This window comes from Loxodonta africana, chromosome 23, assembly GCF_030014295.1.
Source record: "Loxodonta africana isolate mLoxAfr1 chromosome 23, mLoxAfr1.hap2, whole genome shotgun sequence".
NCBI lineage: Eukaryota > Metazoa > Chordata > Mammalia > Proboscidea > Elephantidae > Loxodonta > Loxodonta africana.
Genome location: NC_087364.1, coordinates 70,316,668 through 70,339,769, shown reverse-complemented (window position 1 = coordinate 70,339,769; position 23,102 = coordinate 70,316,668). Strand labels below are relative to the sequence as shown.

Genomic DNA, 23,102 nt, shown 5'->3' with positions numbered 1-23,102 from the left:
TTCAACAAATTTGAAGAAGGATCCAAATAAAATGCCAGTTAATAGATCATTAGGCACGTTTATGATACGACACTTAGGCGATTTTGGCATATAATTCTGAAGGAGTTTCCAAAACTGAGGAGCACCTCTCTAAAAAACTCATGATTACATGTACTTAATTTATATAAATAAATTTCTCAGTCCTTGCTTCCCCCTCCAAAAAAAAATTGAAAAGGAACAATAGGAATGAAGTTGAAGCTGAATCTGTCTCATTTTAGCAGTAAGCAACTCACCTATCTTATTAGAATCATTTTTAGTAAAATTATACATTAAATATTACTCTATGTTGGATGATCAGTTATATAAATTTTACTGTTGTAAATGTAAATTCAGGCCCGTTTCAGAAGAGGATGTGGAACCAGGGATATCATTGCTAATGGCAGATGGATCCTCGCTGAAAGCAGAGAATACCAGAAGGATGTTTACCTGTGTTTTATTGATTATGCAAAGGCATTCGACTGTGTGGATCATAACAAACTATGGATAACACTGCGAAGAATGGGAATTCCAGAACACTTAATTGTGCTCATGAGGAACCTTTACATAGATCAAGAGGCAGTTGTTCGGACAGAACAAGGGGATACTGATTGGTTTAAAGTCAGGAAAGGTGTGCATCAGGGTTGTATTCTTTCACCATACCTATTTAATCTCTATGCTGAACAAATAATACGAGAAGCTGGACTATATGAAGAAGAACGGAGCATCAGAATTAGAAGAAGACTCATTAACAACCTGCATTATGCAGATGACACAACCTTCCTTGCTGAACGTGAAGAGGACTTGAAGCACTTACCAATGAAGATCAAAGACCACAGCCTTCAGTGTGGATACACCTCAACATAAAGAAAACAAAAATCCTCACAACTGGACCAATGAGCAACATCATGATAAACGGAGAAAAGATTGAAGTTGTCAAGGATTTCATTTTACTGGGATCCACAATCAACAGCCATGGAACCAGCAGTCAAGAAATCAAAAGATGCATTGCATTGGGCAAATCTGCTGCAAAGGACCTCTTCAAAGTGTTGAAGAGCAAAGATGTCACCTTGAAGACTAAGGTGCGCCTGACCCAACCCATGGTATTTTCAGTCGCATCATATGCATGTGAAAGCTGGACAATGAATAAGGAAGACTGAAGAAAAGTTGATGCCTTTGAATTGTGGTGTTGGCGAAGAATATTGAATATGCCGTGGACTGCCGAAAGAATGAACAAATCTGTCTTGGAAGCAGTGCGGCCAGAATGCTCCTTAGAGGCAAGGATGGCGAGACCGCGTCTTACATACTTTGGACATGTTGTCAGGAGGGATCAGTCCCTGGAGAAGGACATCATGCTTGGCAGAGTACAGGGTCAGTGGAAAAGAGGAAGACCCTCAACAAGGTGTATTGACACAGTGGCTGCAACAATGAGCTCAGGCATAACAACGATTGTAAGGACGGCGCAGGACCAGGCAGTGTTTCGTTCTGTTGTGCATAGGGTCGCTATGAGTTGGAACTGACTTGACAGCACCTAACAACAACAACAAATGTAACTCAATCTTAAAAATATTTTAAGACTGTGGTCACAAGAAACAGTTATAAAAACTCTAAATTTCAGTTTACATATATCTTTTTGATGTAGAAAAATATGCTAAGGTGATCAATAAGAGATTTGAAGCATAAGTATATATTATATAAAAGTAAAACTCTGCAGGGGATATGGAATGAAACAGAAATTCAAAGAGATAAAGAAATCATAAAGTTTTCAATTGTTAAATATGAACTTGTTCAGGCATCATTTAAAGGTATGATGATAGTCGCAAATTGCTAGGGAATTCAGGTCTTCGCTACATTTGAAATAGTAATGTAACAGTTGATTTTAAATATTTACAACATACTATGAGTCATGTCCTTTGCAAATACTTAAAATAATCGTAGATCATTTTGGAAGTCAACTTAAAACACAATTTTTCTTATTTCTCTTAGAGATTATGTTAGCAAACGTTTTTGAAAAGACAGTGATCTATTGAACAAAGACTATGAAACCTCCTTTAGAAAAACAGTGTTCTTGTAGAAACAATTTTCACTGGAAGACATGTTTCTGCAGACCTGGAAGCGAAAGCCAAAGTCCTCACAATGGCCTAGGAAGCCCCATGCCTGCCCCGCATGCTCCCCTCCCTGCTTTTCCTCCCTGAATCACTCCACCTCATTTATCCTGGGCTCCTTGTTATTCTTCAGACACAGTTGAGAAGGTCCTGCCTTCAATCTTTGGATTGCTTGCTCCCTCTCCCTGAAGCAGTCTTCCCTCAGATGTCTCTGTGTTTTGCTGTCACCTCCTTTGAGTCATTGTCACCTGCTATTGAGGTCTATCCTTAAAAGAAAAAAAATTTTTTCTTACATAAAATGGCAAACCTCCCACCACCAACCTCCCACCACCAACTCTCCTCCTTTCTCAATTTTTTTCCTATGGAATACGGTACTCCCAACACATGATGCATTTAGTTATTATATTCTTAGTCTCTACCTATTCTAGAATGCAAACCTCATGAAAGCAGAGATTTTTGTTCCTTTTGTTCACTGCTACATCTCCAGTGCCTGTAAAGTTGCCTACAATTTAGTAGGTAGTCAACAAAGTGTGTTGAATGGATGAATATACAACATGTTTCTAAGATCCATGCCCAGTACGCCAAATGCTTCTCTAAGAGGAAATGACAAAACCTCTGGTAAATTTATTATTTTTTTAAGTATCCTCTAGTCACTGTCTACAGGAATAATGGACTATCCAATGGGGACAATGGGTATCTAGGAAACCTGGGCAGCCCTGGTAGCACAGTGGTTAAGAGCTTGGCTGCTAACCAAAAGGTTGGCAGTTCAAATCCACCAGCCGTTCCTTGGAAACCCTATGGGGCAATTCTACTCTGTCCTATAGAGTCGGACTGGACTTCAGGGCAATTGGTTTGGTTTTATTTATCTATTTTTAGGAGACCTGGTTCCACAGTGGTTAAAGCGTGGGCGGTTTGAACTCACTAGCTTCCCTGCAGGGGAATGATACGGCAGTCTCATTCTGTAAAGATTTACAGCCTTGGAAATCCTATGGGGCAGTACTACTCTGTCCTATAGGGTCGAAATTGACTCAACGGTAATGGGTTCAGTGGGTACCCCCATTCATCTAAAAAATCAATGTAATCACAATTTTATTCAATTTGATAATCTACTTATGGAATGACATAAAAGAATAAAAGCCCAAGAATAGTAATATCTTTTGGAAGAGAAAGATGAATCTATGTCAATAAACCCTATATCAAATATCAAGGGTTATTACAAAGCTATAGTAATTAAAACAGTGTGGTACGGTGGTGTGATAGACAAATATAACAAGGAAATGTATAGTAATTAAAACAGTGTGGTATGGTGGTGTGATAGACAAATATAACAAGGAGAGCCTGGAATATAAGAAAGTTTGTAATAGGACAGAAGCAACATCACAGGTTAGTGGAGAGATGATGGATTATTCAATACATGGCTGTGTTTTTCAAATATTATTCAAAACGTATTCATACTTTGAAAAAAAATTCTACCCACACTCAAGGAAATTTTACAGGGTCTAAAGACCCAAGTATAAAAGCAACATAGAATATTTAGAAAAAATTAAAAATATTTATGACCTTGTGGTACAGAAGAGATTTAAATAGGACTCAAAAAAGCAGTAATAGAGAAGGAAATATTGATTATTAATTTGTCAAAGGTACCATAAATAAAAGATAAGCACAGAATGGAAAGTTATACTTGTTTGATATATAAAAAACCCAAAATTATTATTTATAATATATCAAGAGTTTATGTCAATCACTAAAATACAAACTCACAAATAAATCAATGGAAGACGTGTATAAAATTCAAAGACTAAGGTATCTAAGTGACCAATAAACAGATGAAGCAGTGCTTCATTCAAATTCATTAGACTGGCAAAAATTTACAAGTCTGACAACACCATTATGTTGGCAGAACAACACATTATGTTGGCAGAAGGATAATTCGGTCAATTTAGGGAAACTTGGAATTATATAATAAGTTAAAGACATTCAAATGATTTGATGTAGCAACTTCTGAGACTATATCTTGGATAACTCTTGCACAGGAACACAAGAAGCCATGACCAGGCATGCTCATTACAGCTGCTTAATACAAGTAACATAGTGCAACAACCTAAATGTCCACCAACAAGAGACTGGATGAATGGTGCTATATTTTCACCCGGGATACTATAAAGTAGTTAAATAAATGAATTAGATCCATATATGGCAAAGTGGTTAAATCAGCGAGGAAAACACGAGCCTCAGCATAGTAAGGACAGCATCGTACCATTTTTAAAAAGTCTAAAACACACTATTCAATGTGTATGTTGCTCACAGTTACATATGTATGTAATAAAGGTATTAAATATGGCTGAGAACTACTCGCCAATTTCTCCTGTTTCTAGAAGCCCATAATACCCCATGTACCAAAAAAAAAAAAAAACCAGTTCTTGCATTTGCATTTTCTGGGTAGTTTTTACCAAATTATAATAATTTGATCCAAAAGACAGAAACAGCTATCTTCTCCCTGGAAAATCCCCACTGTGTCATGAATTTAATTAACATCCATAGACTAATCCCCTTCCCCCACATCCATCTCCCCATGCCAGATTGCTCCTTTGGGTATCAGAGTGGCCAGTGCATTATAATAGTTTCCTAGACATTTTCACTTGGGTCCCTACCAAGAACCAAAAACTTAACATGTTACTGACTAGACTCATCTTCCTTCTCCATCCTTGCTCCTCGTTCCTGGTTCCTCTCTCAGAGAATAACACCTTGCTCTTCCTCAGTCCCCACACCCAGTCAACAAAGGACTCTCAGTCCCACTCCTCGAATGTCCATTGCACCCTTCCTTTTTTCTCCATTCCAAACGTGAAATCATGCCCAGGTCCCTTCATCTTTAGGCCGGATTATTGCCAGAGCCTCCTAACTACTCTGTCTAATCTCATCTATTCACCTCCAGGCAGCTAAAAAGCAAATCTAACATGAAAATTGCAAAATGTAATGCCTCTAATATGCAAATATGCCCCTTATATGTCCCTGGATTAAACTCTGACAATGGTTGCCAATTGTCTTTAGGATAAAGGTCAGACTGTAAAATATGGTGATGTTGTTGGTTGTCACCAAATTTTCTTCACTTGCTGGCAACCTTATGGATAACAGAACAAAATGTTACCTGTGCCATCTTCATGATACTTGATACGTTTGAGTCCATTCTTGTGGCTATCGTGTCAATCCATCTCATCGAAGATTTCCCTTGTTTTCGTTGACCCTCTGCTTTACCAAACATGGGGTCCTTTCCCAGCAATTGATCTTTCCTAATTTTTTTTTTTTTAATGATGTGTCCAAAGTAAACACATCGAAGTCTCATCATTCTTGTTTGTAGGGAATATTCTGGTTGTATTTCTTCTGAGACTGATTTGTTCATTCTTCTGGCAGTCCATGGTATATCCAATATCCTTCACCAACACCACAGATAAAACACATCAAATTTTTTTTTTTTTTTTTTTTTTTTTTGGTCTTCCTTGTTTACCATCCAGCTTTCATAAGCTTATGAGGCAATTACAAAGATCATGGCTTGGGTCAGGCACACCTTAGTCATCAAAGTGATGTTTTTGCTTTTTAAAACTGTAAAGAGGTCTTTTGCAACAGGTTTTCCCAATGAAATCTATTGTTTGATTTCTTGACTGCTGCTTCCATGGATGTTGATTGTTGATCCAAGTAGAATCACTGACAACTTCAATGTCTTGTCCACTTATCAAGATGTTGTTTATCAGTCCAGTGTGAAGATTTTCATTTCTTCAGGTTCAGGTGTAATCCATACTGAAAGCTGCGTGTTTGACTTCCATTAACAAGTGCTTCAAGTTGTCTTCATTGTCTTTTCTGCTGACAGAGTTCTTTGTGATATGGTTTGTCTCCTCCTCCCCTCCCACTTCTCATTATTTTTTCCTCTCTCACTCAGCACTCCAGCTGAAGTGAACTCCTTTAATTCCTTCATAAATCATGTTTCTCTGATCTCTGGGCCTTTATTCATTGTATCTTTATTTACCAATAACTGACTCTCTTCCACCTTTGTCTAAATAATTTCTGCTCATGCCTTAGAGCTCATCATGTATGTTCTTCCTCTAATTCCCGAGACTGAATCACATGCCTCGCCTTTGTACCGTTCTCAGGGCTGCCAAATCCAAAGCCTTGTTGTGTGCTGCATGCACAACCCCAGGGATCCCTATTCACTCCATGGTCTAAGTAAATGGTGTCTCTGGAGCTGTAGCATGTCTACCCCAGCACTAACCAGACGACACTGTAATGCAGTTGCCTGCTTACCTCTCTGTCTCACTCCCGTTTTGACTAAGTAGACAATGGACATCACTTCGAAGATCAGAAGCCAACACAGACACTCATACAGAATCTTCACCTCCGTCATGAGGCCAGACGAGCATACCCCATCCATTCTGTTTTATACACCAGGGTATCATCTTATGGAAAGAAGCAGAGAAGGGGAAGATTATCTGAGAAACTGAATATTTTTATTCAAGAGAGAATTGATAATTCCTTAAACGTATAAAAGTAAGCATCTGACCAATGAAATATGAGCAACATGGTAGGCATTTCCTTTTTGGTTCCTTGCTGATTCCTCTGCACCTAGGAGAACATCTCACATATAGTAGTTCCCAAAGGAAGATTTTGTTGAATGCGTGAGTGAGCAAAGTTGTCTTAGGATTACTGTAGAGAATTATACTTAAACTGGATTGAGGGCCACAGGAAGACTAGAATGGAGCTAGACATGCGTGCATGTTGTTGTTTTCATTCTGTTAGTGTCTTCTCCACGTGCATTATTGCATTAATACTATGAAGTTGCAACTCTTTAGTGTCAGCAAGCCTTGTAAGTTTCTTTAATCTATTCGGGGATAAGGCAGGGGAAAGAAGAAAAGAAATGAAATTCATGGGGTCTACGATCACAAAAACGAAAACAAAAAACCTCTATGGATTGCCTGGCTCTTTAACAAGTAACATCTCTACAGCCTTTTACAGACCCACAGAACTTCCACATACCTTATCTCCTTGGCTACTCACCAAGCAAGTTGGAGACTGAGCAGCCATTTCCTTCCCGTCAAGATAAGAGAATAACTTTACCCTAAATAGAGTTCCTTTTGAAAGTTTCTTTTACAACAGAAAGGTCATAAATTAAGTTACCCATCATAGGTTTTTTGTTATCTCTCAATTGCGTTTTATTTTCAAGGAAGTTTTCCGTGTGTACAGAAAAAAAAGAAAAAAGAACTTTTATGGAACCGGGTGGCTAAGTTGGAGGTTTCTTAAATTCTTTTCCACATAACTCCAGGATTCCACAAAAATGTGCAGTGGTTCATGGATCTAGTAGCCAAGAATGGTTACCTTGAAGCATTTTACTGACAGTTATGTTAGATTTCATATTTTCTATTCTCATCCAAAAGCAAAGAAAATATCGCCGAATTTAGTTTTTACCCCTTTTCCAGCTCCAGACTACATATTTAAATTTACCCTATATTGACGCATTTGTTGGCAAGTACAACTGAACCCACACCAAAAAGATAGCAGAAGAGCTGTTCTTAAGCATTTTTAAATTATGTCCCTTCAGACATTGGAAAACACCTGGGCTAGTTCTTCCTTTGCTAACTTTCATAATAGTGTCACTTACCTCTAACTAGGTTTTTTGTAATGTTCAGAACTGAAGAATGAATTTCTTTTAAGTGGAGTGCCCAGCACGTAACAGTTCAGTGATGGGTTACGTGTGTAAGGAAATAGGATCATACTTGTTATACCATAATTCAGTTCATATTCAATAGTATTCTATTTGGTTTGTTTGATCTTGGCACTGTTTGTGGAGAAAAATGAGGTAAATACATGTTGCCATGCCAGCTTAAACAATTCTATTGATATCTATCTGCTCCCTCTGGTGAAATGTTTCCTGTGGCTAGATGACAGAATGTCACAGTGTCGGTCTAGTTTTTATTGGCTTTTCAATTGTGCTACGCCAGACCCACTGGTGCCTTACGTCTGGAGTCCTTTCTCAAAGCACGAGCGGTAGCCCATCCATTCTTAATGAGACGGGGCAATGCAGCCATTTACTGACTGATGCAAGTAGATAGATGCGTTCTTCACTATGGCCTGCCACTGAGATAAATGAAAATGTTTATTTTTCCTAGCCTTCATTCAAAAATTGCATAATGTTGTTTCAGTTGACCTTTGTCTCTTTAATCCGTCTACTTCTATGATACATCTGAATGAGTTATTTCTAATGCTTTCACCTGGCTAAAACCCCACATGTTTTCACTGACAGAGATTTTTATGCCAAATCCAGTATCTGATCTTAAATTTCTATACAGTACACCTCCCTGAAAGGTGAATTTTGTCATCAACATAGTTAAGCTCAAATTAATTATCCCAGCTCAATGTCGTAACAGTTATTGGAAGTAGAATACAATTATTGATGGTAAGTTGACATCACATAACAGGTATCCCTGATGGCAGTTGAAGGAGTGACTAACCCTCCTCCAACTCAGAACTTGCCTTTAGTCTGGCTCTTCTCCCATCCCTCCTCCCAGTTTTCCTCCTCTAGTGTAAACACCTACAGAGAAGGAGATGATCCCAAGGTCCAGCCCCTGGTGTGGAGGATGAGAAGCTGCAGGGCCCATGGAGATTCCTCATGCCTCCAGCTCTGGTGAGCAGACTGGGAAAAGTGAAGGGAAAGACAGAAGAGAATGTCTTAGGACTCGTTGCCATCAGCTGCTCCCTATTCCCCCCAAATACCACACACATGGAAGGAGTGCATCTGTTGTTATTGATCACTGTCTGTTTTCCTGCTAGCTCCGACACTTTGTTGGGGAAGAAAGGACAGCTAGAGAGCTTCAGAGATAAACAATAAAGGAACTGGATTCTTTGCTTGTTTTCCATTCCTAAATCAGTTGCATTAAAAGGCAAAATTGTGCTGAGTGAAATAATGAGTTACAAAAGGACAAATTGTTTGATCCCACTTGTATGAAGTAGCTAGAATAGGCAAGTGTATAGAGATCAAAGTTCCTTACTAATTACTGAAGGTAAGCGGCAGGGAGGAGGAAGGGGCTCAATGCTTGTTGTTGTTGTTGTCAGGTGCCGTCGAGTCAGCTGCAACTCATAGCAACCCCGTGCACAACAGAGTGAAACACCGCCCGCTCCTGCACCTTCCTTACAATTGTTGTTATGCTTGAGCCCATTGTTGAAGCCACTGTGTCAATCCACCTCGTTGAGGGTCTTCCTCTTTTCCACTGACCCAGTACTCTGCCAAGCATGATGTCCTTCTCCAGGGACTGATCCCTCCTGACAACATGTCCACAGTATGTAAGATGCAGCCTCGCCATCCTTGCTTCTATTCTGGTTGCACTTCTTCCAAGACATTTCTTCATTCTTTTGGCAGCCCATGGTATATTCAACGCTTAGCTTCTCTTAAGGGTGATGGAAAACTTGGGCAATGGACAAGCGTGATAGGTGAACAACCTGATGAGTATAATTAACGTCGCTGAGCTGTACGTATGAGGATTGTTGGAATGGCACACGTTTTGCTACAAATACGTTTACTACATTAAAAATAAAACAAAACGAAAGGCAATATTTATTCAACTAATTTCATGGTGCAAAGCGTCAAATGTGTGCGGGTGAGTAACTTCCTCCAGTCACTCACTGTTGACTGGAAACCGTCCATCCCACAGCACAAGTGTCTTGGTTGTTAATGAGTTGGTATCTAATGTGGAAAAGGTCAAACTTAAAAAAATAAAATAAAACCAGAATCTCATTGTGAAGCCTCTGCTTAAAGACACACATTCACGAAGGATTTTTTTTGTATAGATAATTTGTACTCTGACGTATGCTCTTTGATAAGTCGGAATTGACTCGACAGCAGTGGGTTTTTTGGTTTTGTATGCTCTTTTAAAAGCGCCATGAATTTTCCTGAAATATTTTTCATGGATTAAACTCCAAAGCAAAACATTTCGGTTTTGGTTTTGTAAGTTAAATTGTAGTAAAATCAAATACACGATTGAATGGCTGAAAATTAATGTGTTAAAAAGTTCCTAACTGCTTAGACATCTGCAGATATGATTACTCCAGTAATTCCAAAAGCTCCAACAAATAAGAGAAAATATTAGAATAATTTCCTGCAGAATCTTTTGCCTTGTATCCTTCTTCCCATGAAGAAGAGACGTGAAAAGAAAATCCTCCAATGTTAGTTATCTCCAGATGACTGATTCTCGACATGTAACTCACCAGTTGCCCTTGAGTTGATTCCAACTCATGGCGACCCCATGTCTGTCAGAGTAGAGTTTTCAACGACTGGTTTTTTGGAAGTAGATTGACAGGTCTTTCTTCTGAGGCACCTCTGGGGTGGGGGGACTCAAACCTCTAACGTTTTGGTTAGCAGCTGAGTGCACTAACCGTTTGTACCACACAGGAACTCCATCCATCCTGTACCTACCCCTAAAAAATCTCATTCCCTCTTACGTTATCTTCAGAGAATAAGCATTCAGAATCTGGATGGTCTTTTCTACAAATCACTGTAACTGTTGATTAGGTTTTGATTCCAGCTGGTCACTGCAAAGTCATTGATTTATTCACTAAGCACACTCTGAATTACCTGCTGTCTAATTTGTTCCAGGAACTATGATGACAGACAAAGAGAACAGTCCTGTCCTTTAAGCCAATAGATAAGTCAGGAAGGCTGATGTATAAGCCGTAATTATATTGCCAGATAGACAAGGGGAGGGGGTGAGCAAATTAAACTGGACAAAGGATTGCATAAGCAAGTGGATTTATAACGAATATGCAAATTCTGACAATTACAAGTCTTACATTTTGGTTTGGAAAAAGGTTTTGAGGAGAGATAGATTTTGTATGAGTTAAAGTTGGAAAGGGAAGCAGGGACCAGATGCTATTTGGCCTTGAATACAAGAGAAGGAGTTGGCACTGGATCCTACAAATCAGTGTGTCTCAAAGAGGGCTCCACAAACCATCAGTGGTCCCTACTGAGTGATCAAGGTGTCTGCAGATGGTGGGGTTATTACAGAAGGTGAACTGATACACAATTTTATTCATATACCTTTCACGAATTTGGAATATAAAAGTAATTGTGATCTTTTAAAGAAAACATGTTTATTATAATAATTACATTCTTAAACAAGTGTGTATGTGTTACAGTGAATTAAAATAAAATCTCCTAAAACATCCAGGCAAGTTATGTGTATCAGTGAAGCAAGTTGCCTGTAATCTATTTTTCCGTGGCAGGGGGAAATAGGGATGGAAGCAAACTCTGAAGACCTGGAGGGCATACCCTTCCTCAAAAGGGATGATGCTAAGCAGGTCAGCTAATTGTTGCAACGTGGGAATTCAAGATTATAATATATAGTCTCACGTCATAATCCTGTACATTTTAATACAGAAATATATATTTGTTATATATATTATACTATGCACATATTTGATTACATTTTACTATATATACTTTTTTTTTTTTAAAGAAAACTCATAAATCTGGATTTCTAGGCAAGTTCTTTTCATGTACATGTTGGCTAATAATTCTAATTTAAAATGCTGTGTGGTATTGGTGAAGAATATTGACTATACCATAGGCTGCCAAAAGAACGAACAAATGTGTCTTGGAAGAAGTACAACCAGAATGCTCCTTAGAAGCAAGGATGGTGAGACTACATCTCACACACTTTGGACATGACATCAGGAGGGATCAGTCCCTGGAGAAGGACATCTTGCTTGGTAAAGTAGAGGGTCAGCGAAAAAGAGGAAGACCCTCAACTAGATGGATTGACACAGTGGCTACAACAATGGGCTCCAGCATAACAACGATTGTGAGGATGGTGCTGGAGCGGACAGTGTTTCGTTCTGTTCTACACAGGATCATTATGGGTTGAAACTGACTCAACGGCATCTAACAACGATAACAACAAAATTCTATGTGAGCCAAAACTATGCACACCAAAGATCACACATCTGTGAGCCAGGTTTGACCCCATCTCCACACGACATGGAATATATTCATTCATTTCTCTCTTTTAATACCTGGCTGGGCAAGGGATGCAGGAGCTAAACTATTTTCATGTCTCTTGCCTATTAGTGTTTGTATATTTTTAAAATGTTTTATATATTTATATTTTTTAAATATACATTTTATTACTACTGTTCTGTTTCATTATATCAAAATTCACAATAAACAGATCAATTGCTCAAAAGTGGTCTGTTGAAAAATGAAACAAGCAGGTAAAAGTAGACACGTGAGTCCTCCAATGCAAGTATGGAACATAAATACATCTGTGTGTTCTGGGAAAAATGAGTTGTCCAAAATTACATAATAAGAAAAAGTCAATGGCCTTTTTACTATTTTATACGACTTTCTAATGTTACATTCAGAGCCCTGGTGGCACAGTGGTTAACAGCTCGGCTGCTAACCAAAAGGTCAGCAGGTCGAATCCACCAGCCGCTCCTCAGAAACCCTGTAGGGCAGTTCTATTCTGTCCTATAGGGTCATTATGAGTCAGAATCGACTCAATGGTGACAGTTTTAATGTTACATTATCATCATTAACCAATATTTTCAGATCCTAAAAAGTGACTGGCACTATTCTAATCATCAGATAGTGCTGAAGTTAAAGCATAAAAAGTCCTTCCTAATGTCAAAATAACTATACTGGTCTGTGAGTGCTACAAATGGTTATCACACTCAGCTGCTAACCAAAAGGTTGGTGGTTCAAGTCCAAAGAGAAGTACCTTGGAAGAAAGGCCTGGTGATCTACTTCTGAAAAGTCAGCCACTGAAAACCCTGCAGAGCACGGTCCTACTCTGACATACATGGCGGAGCCATGAGTCACGATGAACTGAAGGCAGCTGGCATGGTAAGGTATTTATAAAGCTTTTGCTTATTAAAGAAAGGAAGACTGGAAAAGTTAACAGGTAAATAAATGTTGAGAAACATGCCTGTTCATTGGTATTTGATAACAATGACCTAATATAACAAAAGCCATTAATTGAATACCATGTACTCTACCAGATCTTTCAAATTTATGTATGACGTCTTGTTTGTAGAATAACTCTTTAAGGAAATTATTACTATTAAAATTTCTCACAAAATGAGAAAACCAAATTCAGTCCTTATTATGTGTTTAGTCAGTGGAAGTTCTTATAATTATTTCATATAATTGACGATGCTGTACAGAAAAGGCAAAGCCAGAATTCATCTCGGTTTTGTTGGGTTCTAAACCCATGCTCTTTCCATCTGATTATGCTACCCTTCTACACTACAGCACGTAGAACTTCACCAACAGCATAACGAACAGCGTGTAGGGTTAGTGAAACTGTTTTTAAAACAAATCAACTCTTAACAAGTTTTTTCAGAGTTTTCCCTTTCCTTTTTTCACCCCTACATTGTTTAAAAAATTGGAAATGTATTTTTTTAATTGCCCTTTAGAGCAAATTAGTTTCTCCTTCAACAATTAATACACATATTGTTTTGTGACAGTGGTTGCCAACCCCGCGACATGTCAATATGCTTTCTTTCTGAACCTCAGGTTCTACATTTTTAACCAAACAAGAAGCTTTAAACATTCTTAAATAAAGAGATGAAACAAGCCTGCAGTACTAATAAACTCTAGGAGAAAATATTTCCAAAATGTCAGGCTTAATATTGATTATATATGTCACCAGTGAAAAATTTCTTACCATCATTTCTCCTGGAAGTAACCTGTATATTTAAATGCATTCTTTATAAAAGGTCAAGTCCTACCAGCTAAAGAAAAATTCCCTAGAAATCAAACTTTTCCAGTGATGCCTTACAACTGAAAACAACCCCAGCAATTTCAAAAAATACATTTGAATCTAATTGTGTTGTTCTTTAAATAATACACCAATAAGTCATATCTTAGATGAATGACTTAATATGGCACCCAAACCAACAAGATTACCTTGACAAACGCATTCAGCTGCAAATAAGTAAATGTAACTGGAGATAATGAACTAAGGAGGAAGGAAAAAGAGAGGAGGCTGCAAGCAGAAGTATGGCAAAGGTAAGTGTAGTTACTCAGTGTTTTCATCAAGAGGCAAAGAAAAACGGTTAATATGTCAATCATTCCATTGTTTCACAGTCATTACAAGGGCTAATTAAAAAAAACCAAACTATTACCATCAAGTCAATTCGACTTATAGTGACCCTGTAGGACAGAGTAGAACTTCTCCACAAGGTTTCCATGGAGTAGCTGGTGGATTCGAACTGCCGACTTTTTGATTAGTAGTCGAGCTCTTAATCACGGCGCCACCAGGGCCCCACAAGGGCTAACACAGAGCAAAAAAAAAAAAATAATAATAATAATTTCAATTGCAATGAGATACAGAATTGCAATCCCTATCAGTCCACAGTATTCCTTCTAAAATAAACTCCTTCTATAGCCAGGGTGGAAACCCTGGTGGCGTAGTGGTTAAGTGCTATAGCTGCTAACCAAAGGGTTGGCAGTTCGAATGTGCCAGGTGCTCCTTGGAAACTCTATGGGGCAGTTCTACTCTGTTCTCTAGGGTCGCTATGAGTCGGAATCCACTTGATGGCACTGGGTTTGGTTTTGGGTTTACAGCCAGGGCAAGTAAGCAAACTGTACAAAGTTGATAAACTTGACTTACAAACCATTACCAGTTACATTCTTTAGTAAATTATAAAGCCATGAATCTCTCTAAACTCCAAACTCCTTCCCAAAAGAGAAACCCTTTCTCAATTTCCCATTTAAGGTAATAAAACCACTGTTCATTCTTCTGTCCGTATAACTTCTTGGTGGTGGTTTTTATGCTTTTTTATAGTGTTAAAAATTTTTTTCCAACTAGATTTAAATTAAATTACCAAAATAAATGTATTATATTAAAATGAACAGTGATCAATCGAATTTAATTAGTAAGAGGATTGGGAGACCCTGGTGGCATAGTGGTTAAGTGCTACGGCTGCTAACCAAGAGGTTGGCAGTTCAAATCCGCCAGGCGCTCCTTGGAAATTCTATCGGGCAGTTCTACTCTGTCCTATAGGGTCGCTATGAGTTGGAATCAACTCGACGGCAGTGGGTTTTATATATACATATAAAATCTTTTTCCTAAAAATTCCTAATAAAATATAAGACATCATTTCTATGCTATAGGCTGGTGAAACCTCAACCACACAGGGCAATTGGTTTGTTCAAGTTACCAGAATAAATGAATAAATAAAAATTATCTATCTATGAGAGAAGAAAAGATTGACTGTGATAAAAAGTCAACAATAAAATTCAGAATTCCTCGCTTGAGCTCTATATCCTCATTATTAAACCTTTTGCTGTCGAGCCAATTCCAACTCATAGTGACCCTATAGGACAGAGTAGAGCTACCCCATAGGGTTTCCAAGGAGCTGCTGGTGGATTTGAATTGTCGACCTTTTGGTTTTCAGCCAAACGTTTAACCGCTGTTCTGCCAGGGCTCCATATCCTCACCATTAACCCAATCCATTGCCATAGAGTCACTTCCAACTCATAGCGACCCTATGCCCCATAGAGTTTCCAAGGAATGCCTGTTGGATTTGAACTGCCGGCCTTTTGGTTAGCAGCCATAAATAGCCTTTAGCCACTATGCCACTCACCATTAGACCACATAAAAGGTGTTCAAAAAGTATGTCATCGACCCTGCAAAGAAATTTCCTGAATTTGGGGAGTATCATTGCTTCTTCAGGATGAAAAGTGTCAGCAAAAAAGCTAAATTACATGTGACACAAAGTTGGCAATTCTCTCTTTACAATTTTTCAGTCAGCGAGGTAGCCTGAAAACTATAAAGCAAAAATATGAAGAGATTTTTTTCCCAAATTAAAAGCAAGTGTTTTGAGACAGGAAATACTTGCATTTACTTCCTCTCTAATTAACAAGAGAAAAACAAAGACAACATTTGGGAAATGACCACATTAGTACAACACTGCCATCTAAATACAGCTATTCAACTGTTATCAAGATTCAGGGCAACACACTTTCAAATATTCACTTTGGCGTTACTCCTGAGTTGGAATTTCATGGTATTATTCTAAACGCATTTAATGATTAACTGAAGAGGCTCTGAGTAGATCCAGAATCATTGTGTCTAAGGATCTCCCAGGTTATCAATGCCTTTAGAGTGACCAGAATTGTCTAAGATCAGTTGTCTTTTTGTCTCCTTAGTCACCTAGTGCTGTTATAACAGAAATACCACAGGTGGATGGCTTTAACAAAGAGAAATTTATTTTCTCACAGTCTAATAGGCTAGAAGTCCAAATTCAGGGTGTCAGCTCCAGGGGAAGTCTTTCTCTCTCTGTCAGCTCTGCGGGGAGGTCCTTCTTGCCAATCTTTCCCTAGACTAGGAGCTTCTCCTCACAGGAACCCCAGATCCAAAAGACACGCTCTGCTCCTGGTGCTGCCTTCTTGGTGGATGAGGTCCCACTCTCTGCTTGCTTCCCTTTCATCTCTTGTAAGATAAAAGGTGGTATAGGCCACACTCTAGGGAAAATCCCTGTACATTGGATCAGGGATGTGACCTTAGTAAGGGTGTTACAATGTTACCCTAACTCACTTTAACCTAAAATTACAATCACAACATGGAAGACAACCACACAATACTGGGAATCATGGCCTAACCAAGTTGACACATATTTTGGGGGGACATGATTCAATCTATGACATCGCTGTATAGCTCACATGTGGCCGTTGGATGGGGGATGCAGTATGTTATGTAATCAATTATATTAGAACCTAAGACATAGGCATGGAACATTTGAATGTGCCTCTCTTTCAGGGGATAGTCTAATCAACTCCATTAGGGGAATCAAAGCTTATCCAGAGGAAAGTGATTCTTATAGAAATGTGGCAGTTGAAGGATTCACTATTTTAACATTTATGTATTAATTGTTGTTTATATGGCAGAATTGTGCTAGGCAAAGTACATACAAGACGTTGTTTCAGTTCCCCAATGGTTCACAATTCAGAGGGGAAGTTAAGATGTGTACACAAATAAATGAAATAACAGGCAGTAGAAATTGCAACCTGGACTCTTCCAGAAGAAAGTGTTCCGGAACTCACTTTGGACATATCATTTGCAGCTGGGACACTGGGACAGCTCCCTGTGGGAGTCAAAGCCAAAAAGGGAACGTGGCATTTTGTCAAATGGATCTGTAGGCGTAGCACTGCTGGATGAGGACATTGTGTAAACCAAAACATTAGCCGTGATAGGAACCTTACTAACATCACATAAGACTGTATGAAACAAGATCACCACCAAGTGGGGTTTTGAGACAATTCATGGAAATGGTATCAAAAGAAACAACAGTTGTTGTCACTGTTGTTAGGTGCATTGAGTCAGTTCTGACTCATAGCAACCCCATGTACAACAGGACAGAACACTGCCCGGTCCTGTGCCATCTTCAGAATTGTTGCTGTTTGAGAACATTGTTGTGGCCACTGTGTCAATCCATCTCATTGAGGGTCTTCCTTTTTTTTGATGACCCTTTACTTTATCAAGTATGATGTCCTTTTCCAGGGACAAGTTCCTCCTGATAACATGTCCAAAGTACAAGAGACAAAGTCTCTCCATCCTCTCTTTGAAGGAGTATTCTGGCTGTACTTCTTCCACGGCTGATTTGTTCATTCTTCTGGCACTCTATGGTGTATTCAATATTTTCACCAACGCCATAATTCAAAGGTATCAATTCTTCTTCGGTCTTCATTATTCACTGTCAAGTTTTCACATGCATATGAGGCAATCGAAAATACCATGGTCAGTAACTCTTTAGTCCTAAAAGTGACATTTTTGCTTTGTAATACTTTAAAGAGGTCTTTTGCAGCAGATTTGCTCAACAGAATGTTTGATTCCTTGACTGCTGCTTCCTTGGGCATTGATTGTAGATCCAAGTAAAATGAAACCCCTGACAATTTCAATATTTTCTTTGTTTATCATGATGTTACTTATTGGTCCAGTTGTGAGGATTTTGCCTTCTTTGATCCTCATCTGTAAGTAGTCTTTGATACTCATTAGTAAGTGTTTCAAGTCCTTTTTGCTTTCAGCAAAGTTGTGTCATCTGCATATCTCATATTGTTAGTAAGCCTTCCTCCAACCCTGATGCTGCATTCTTCGTATGGCCCAGCTTCTCGAATTATTTGCTCAGCATACAGATTGAATAAGTGAAAGGATACAACCCTGACACACAGCTTTCCTGATTTTAAACCATGCAATATCCCCTTGTTCTGTTAGAATGGCTGCCTATGGCCTACGTACAGGTTCCTCATGAGCACAATGAAGTGTTCTGGAATTCCCATTCTCTGCAATGTTATTCATAAATGCCATGATCCACACAGTTGGATGCCTTTGTGTAGTCAATAAAACACAGGTAAACATCTTCCTGGTATTCTCTCCTTTCAGCCAAGGTTCATCTGACATCAGCAATAGTATCTCTCCTTCCAAGTCTGCTTCTGAATCCAGCTTGCATTTCTGGCAGTTCCTGTTGATGCACTGCTGCAATCATTTTTGAATGATTTCAACAGTTTTACTTGCATGTGATATTAATGATGTTCTTTGATAATTTCTGCATTATGTTTGATAATTTCTTTGGAATGGGAATAAATATGGATCTCTCCCAGTCGGTTGGCCATGTAGCTTTCTTCCAAATTTCTTGGTATAGGCAAGCAAGCACTTCCAGCGTTGCATCTACTTTTGAAATATCTCCATTGGTATCCCATCAATTCCTGAAGCCTTGTTTTTTGCCAATGACTTCAGTGCAGCTTAGACTTCTTCCTTCAATAGCAACAGTTCTTGATCATATGCCACCTCCTGAAATGGTTGAACGTTGACCAATTCTTTTTGGTACCGTGATTTTGTGTCTTCCTTCCATCTTCTTTTGATGATTCCTGCATCATTCAATATTTTCCCCATAGAATCCTTCAATATTGCAACTCGAGGCTTGAATTTTTTCTTCAGTTCTTTGAGCTTGAGAAGTGCCAAGGGTATTCCTTTCTTTTGGTTTCTAACTCCAGGTATTTGCACATTTTACTATAGTACTTTAGTTTGTCTTCTGGAGCCGGCCTTTGAAATCTTCAGTTCAGCTCTTTTACTTCATCATTTCTTCCATTTGTTTTAGCTACTTGATGTCCAAGAGCAAGTTTCAGAGTCTCTTCTGACATCCATTTTGGTCTTTTCTTTCTTTCCTGTTTCTTTAATAACCTCTTGCTTTCTTCATGTATGATGTCCTTGATGTCATCCCACAACTCACCTGGTCTTCAATCATTAGTGTTCAGTGTGTCAAATCTATACTTGAGATGGTCTCTAGAGTCAGGTGGAATATACTCAAGGTAGTATTTTGGCTCTCGTGGACTTGTTTTAATTTGTTTCAGTTTCTGCTTGAACTTGAATATGAAAAATTGATGGTCTGTTCCACAGTCAGCCCCTGGCCTTGTTCTCACTGATGACACTGAGTGTCTTTTTCCACAGATGCAGTTGATTTGATTCCCGTGTATTCCATCTGGTGAGGTCCATGTGTATAGTTGCCGTTTATGTTGTTGAAAAAAAAAAAAACATTTGCAATGGATAAGTCATTGGCTTTGAAAATTCTATCATGCGATCTCTGGCATTGTTTCTATCACCAAGGTCATATTTTCCAATTTTCTACTTTGTTTCCACCTTTCGCATTCCAATCACCAATAATTATCAATGCATCTTGATTGCAGAAATTTGTAAAAATCTTCAATTTCTTCATCTTTGGCCTTAGTGGTTGGTACATACATTTTAATAATTGTAGTAACTGGTCTTTCTTGTAGGCATATGGATATTATCCTATAACTGACAGTGTTCCACTTCAGAATAGATCTTGAAATAACGCCATTCCTCTTCAATTTGTCATTCCTAGTATAGTAGACCATATGATTGTCCTATTTAAAATGGCCAATACCAGTCCATTTTAGCTCATTAATGTCTAGGATATCAATCTTTATGAGTTCATTTCATTTTTTACAACATCCAGTTTTCCTAGTTTCATACTTAGTACATTCCACCTTCTGATTACTAATGAATGTTTGCAGCTGTTTCTTCTCATTTTGAGTTGTGCTACATCAGCCAATGAAGATTCCCGAAAGCTTTACTCCATCTACATCATTAATGCCAGCTCCACTTTGAGGAGGCAGTTCTTCCTCAGTCGTATTTTGAGTGCCTTCCAACCTGAGGGGCTCACTTTATGACCCTAATTCAGACAGTGTTCTGCTGCTAGTCTTAAGGTTTTCCCTGGCCAATTTATTTAGAGGTGGATCTTCAGGTCCTTCTTCCTAGTCTGTCTCAGTCTGGAACCTCTGCCCAAAACCTCTCCCACATGGGTGACCCTACTGATATTTGAAACACCCCTGGCATAGCTTCCAGCATCACAGCAACTCACAAGCCACCACATTATGACAAAATGAGCAACGAACGGTAGAAAGAACTGAGAGGTTGGACTAATTAGTGAAGAGACAATCTGGAATTGAGAGGATGGATAGGGCCTAGTGAGATACCAAATGTAACATATCCAGCACACTGTCAGGGGTCACTGCCGCCTTGTAGACTGGCTAGGAGGGTGTATGCTCTTGTGGCCAGCCCCAGAGCATCATCTGCCCTGCTGAAGTGGTCTCGAGTCCATTCTCAAGAAGTCTGGAAACCAACTGGGTTTAAATTAAATTGTTACAATGAATTTATAATACGTGAACAGTGGTTAATGGGATTTAATAAGCAAGGGAATTGGAAAATATTATTTCCATTGTAGAAAATAATTCAGTCATTCATAAATAATGACTTTTTTGTACTGAATCAGTAAACTGTAAAATTCCTAAATTAGTTTGTTTTTGCTCTCTCTGCTACAGTAGTGTTGAGCATCGTGTCTCTTTTCGGCATGTCTTCCCAGGAAAATGCACAGGTCTGAGTAGTTTCTTGCTAAGAAGGTGAAAAAAAAAAAAAAAAAAGCCCCATAATCCACTGTATTTGCTTGGAAATTTGCAATCTCACCAAGTGCAATTTCAAGAGGACACCCTGAAACACCAAGCCAGTTTTTTTTTCTTATAATTTTTATTGTGCTTTAAGTGAAAGTTTACAAATCAAGTCAGTCTCTCACACAAAAACCCATATACACCTTGCTACACACTCCCAATTACTCTCCCCCTAATGAGACAGTCCGCTTTCTCCCTCCACTCTCTCTCTTCGTGTCCATTTCGCCAGCTTCTAACCCCCTCCACCTTCTCATCTCCCCGCCAGGCAGGAGATGCCAACATAGTCTCGAGGTTCCACCTGATCCAAGAAGCTCACTCCTCACCAGCATCCCTCTCCAACCCATTGTCCAGTCCAATACCAAGCCGGTTTTTAAGGAGCAACATGTGCGATGGTGCACATTTTCTCCCTGCATCAAGTCTCAGCCACTTACCAAGCCAACACCAAGCACCAAAAGTTGCCATTTTCCCATGTGGAAGCAACATGGGAAGATGTAAATGCAAAGAAATATGTATCACCAGGCTTTTCAGTTTGTTTTTATCTATTTGTTTTATTAGAGTTACTAAAAATTATATGAGAAAACTTTTGGGAAAAATTATTAAGCAAAACCCTTGCCTATTTCCTCTCCAGCTGTAGGAATGTTTTCTATACTGAATTATTCCATTTTAATGAGGTTATTTAGTCTTTATCTCATTAGTAAAGATGAATACTAGAAATATCATTTATGTTAAAATGATGCACTCACATTTAAACTACTTTCAAATCCCAGTGTGCAAAAATATAAATGTACTTTTTAATAATTTTGTAATTGTTAATTTCTTGTTCATTAATTATACTCATATCATGAGTTCCCTATGTAGCGCAAATGGTTTGTGCACAATTGCTAACCTAACGGTTGATGGTTCAAACCCACCCAGCGGTACTGTGGAAGAAAAGACCTGGAGATTTGATCCTGTTAAGATTACAGTTGAGAAAACCCTATGGAGCAGTTCTACTCTGTAACACATGGGGTCACCATGAGTCGGAATCAACTCAACAGCAACTAACACAATGACAACATACGTATCATATTGTGGTATCACCTGCTAAGGGCTTTTATTGACTACTGTCCTAGTGCTTTTACATGTACTACCACTAAGGCTTGAAACAACACTGCAGGCTAGCTATTTTCAACTCATTTTACAGGTGAGAAGACTAAATACAGAAAGAAGTAATTTGCTCAAGTTTATAACACTAGCATGAGGTAGAATTAAGATTTTGAGAGGTCTGTAGCTGTACAGTGCATGCTTTTTAAATATTATTTAAAAGGTATTAACAGAATTCTTAATATGTCCCAGTTTTAAGACCTTATATGGATTTCAGGAGTAGCTCTGGTGGTGTAATGGTTAAGAGCTCAGCTGCTAACCAAAAGGTCAGCAGTTCGAATCCACCAACCACTCCTTGGAAACTCTATGGGGCAGTTCTACTCTGTCCTATAGGGTCTCTATAGGTCAGAATCGACTCGACGGCAATGGGTTTATTTTTTTGGTGTTGTGGCATAGTGGTTAAGCTTTGGCTTCTAATCAAAAGATCAGCAGCTGCTCCATGGGAGAAAGATCTAGCAGTCTTCTTCCATAAAGATCACAGCCTTGGAGCCCTATGGGGCAGTTCTACTCCGTCCTATAGGGTCGCTAAGTCAGAATCGACTGGATGGCAATGGTTTGTTTTTTTTCTTCAATGTTGACTTTAATCCTCAAAAAAAATCTCTATTTGATCCATCATATTATGAAACTTGTTCCACAAAAGTGGGAACTGAGGCATAGAAACACTAAATAATCCACATTTACAGCTAGTAAGTAGTGGTATCTATCTGTAAAAATGTAGAACAGCATTTGTTTCCTGAATTAATTTAACTCAACACTATTACTAAGATGATGATGTGATCTTTAATACTTTGGGGTCCAAGTATTATCATGGCCTCCAATCCATAGATCTTCAATGGTTT

At 38.7% G+C, this 23,102-nt stretch overlaps 1 protein-coding gene across 11 annotated transcripts in view; it reads right to left on the bottom strand.

Moving 5' to 3' along the window:
* P2RY1 (purinergic receptor P2Y1) overlaps window positions 1–23,102 on the bottom strand; it is a 339,516-nt gene that overhangs the window by 47,908 nt on the left and 268,506 nt on the right. For 4 of the 11 annotated variants that reach the window (XR_002787253.2, XR_002787252.2, XR_002787251.2 and 1 more), the window contains 3 exons: window positions 8,699–8,796; window positions 6,414–6,565; window positions 2,221–2,386 (listed from right to left, as the gene is read on the bottom strand). The gene's annotated coding sequence lies outside the window, so the exon portion shown is untranslated. The remainder of the gene's footprint in view (window positions 1–2,220; window positions 2,387–6,413; window positions 6,566–8,698; window positions 8,797–23,102) is intronic. The other 7 variants (XR_010319160.1, XR_010319159.1, XR_010319162.1 and 4 more) reach the window with 4 other exon arrangements.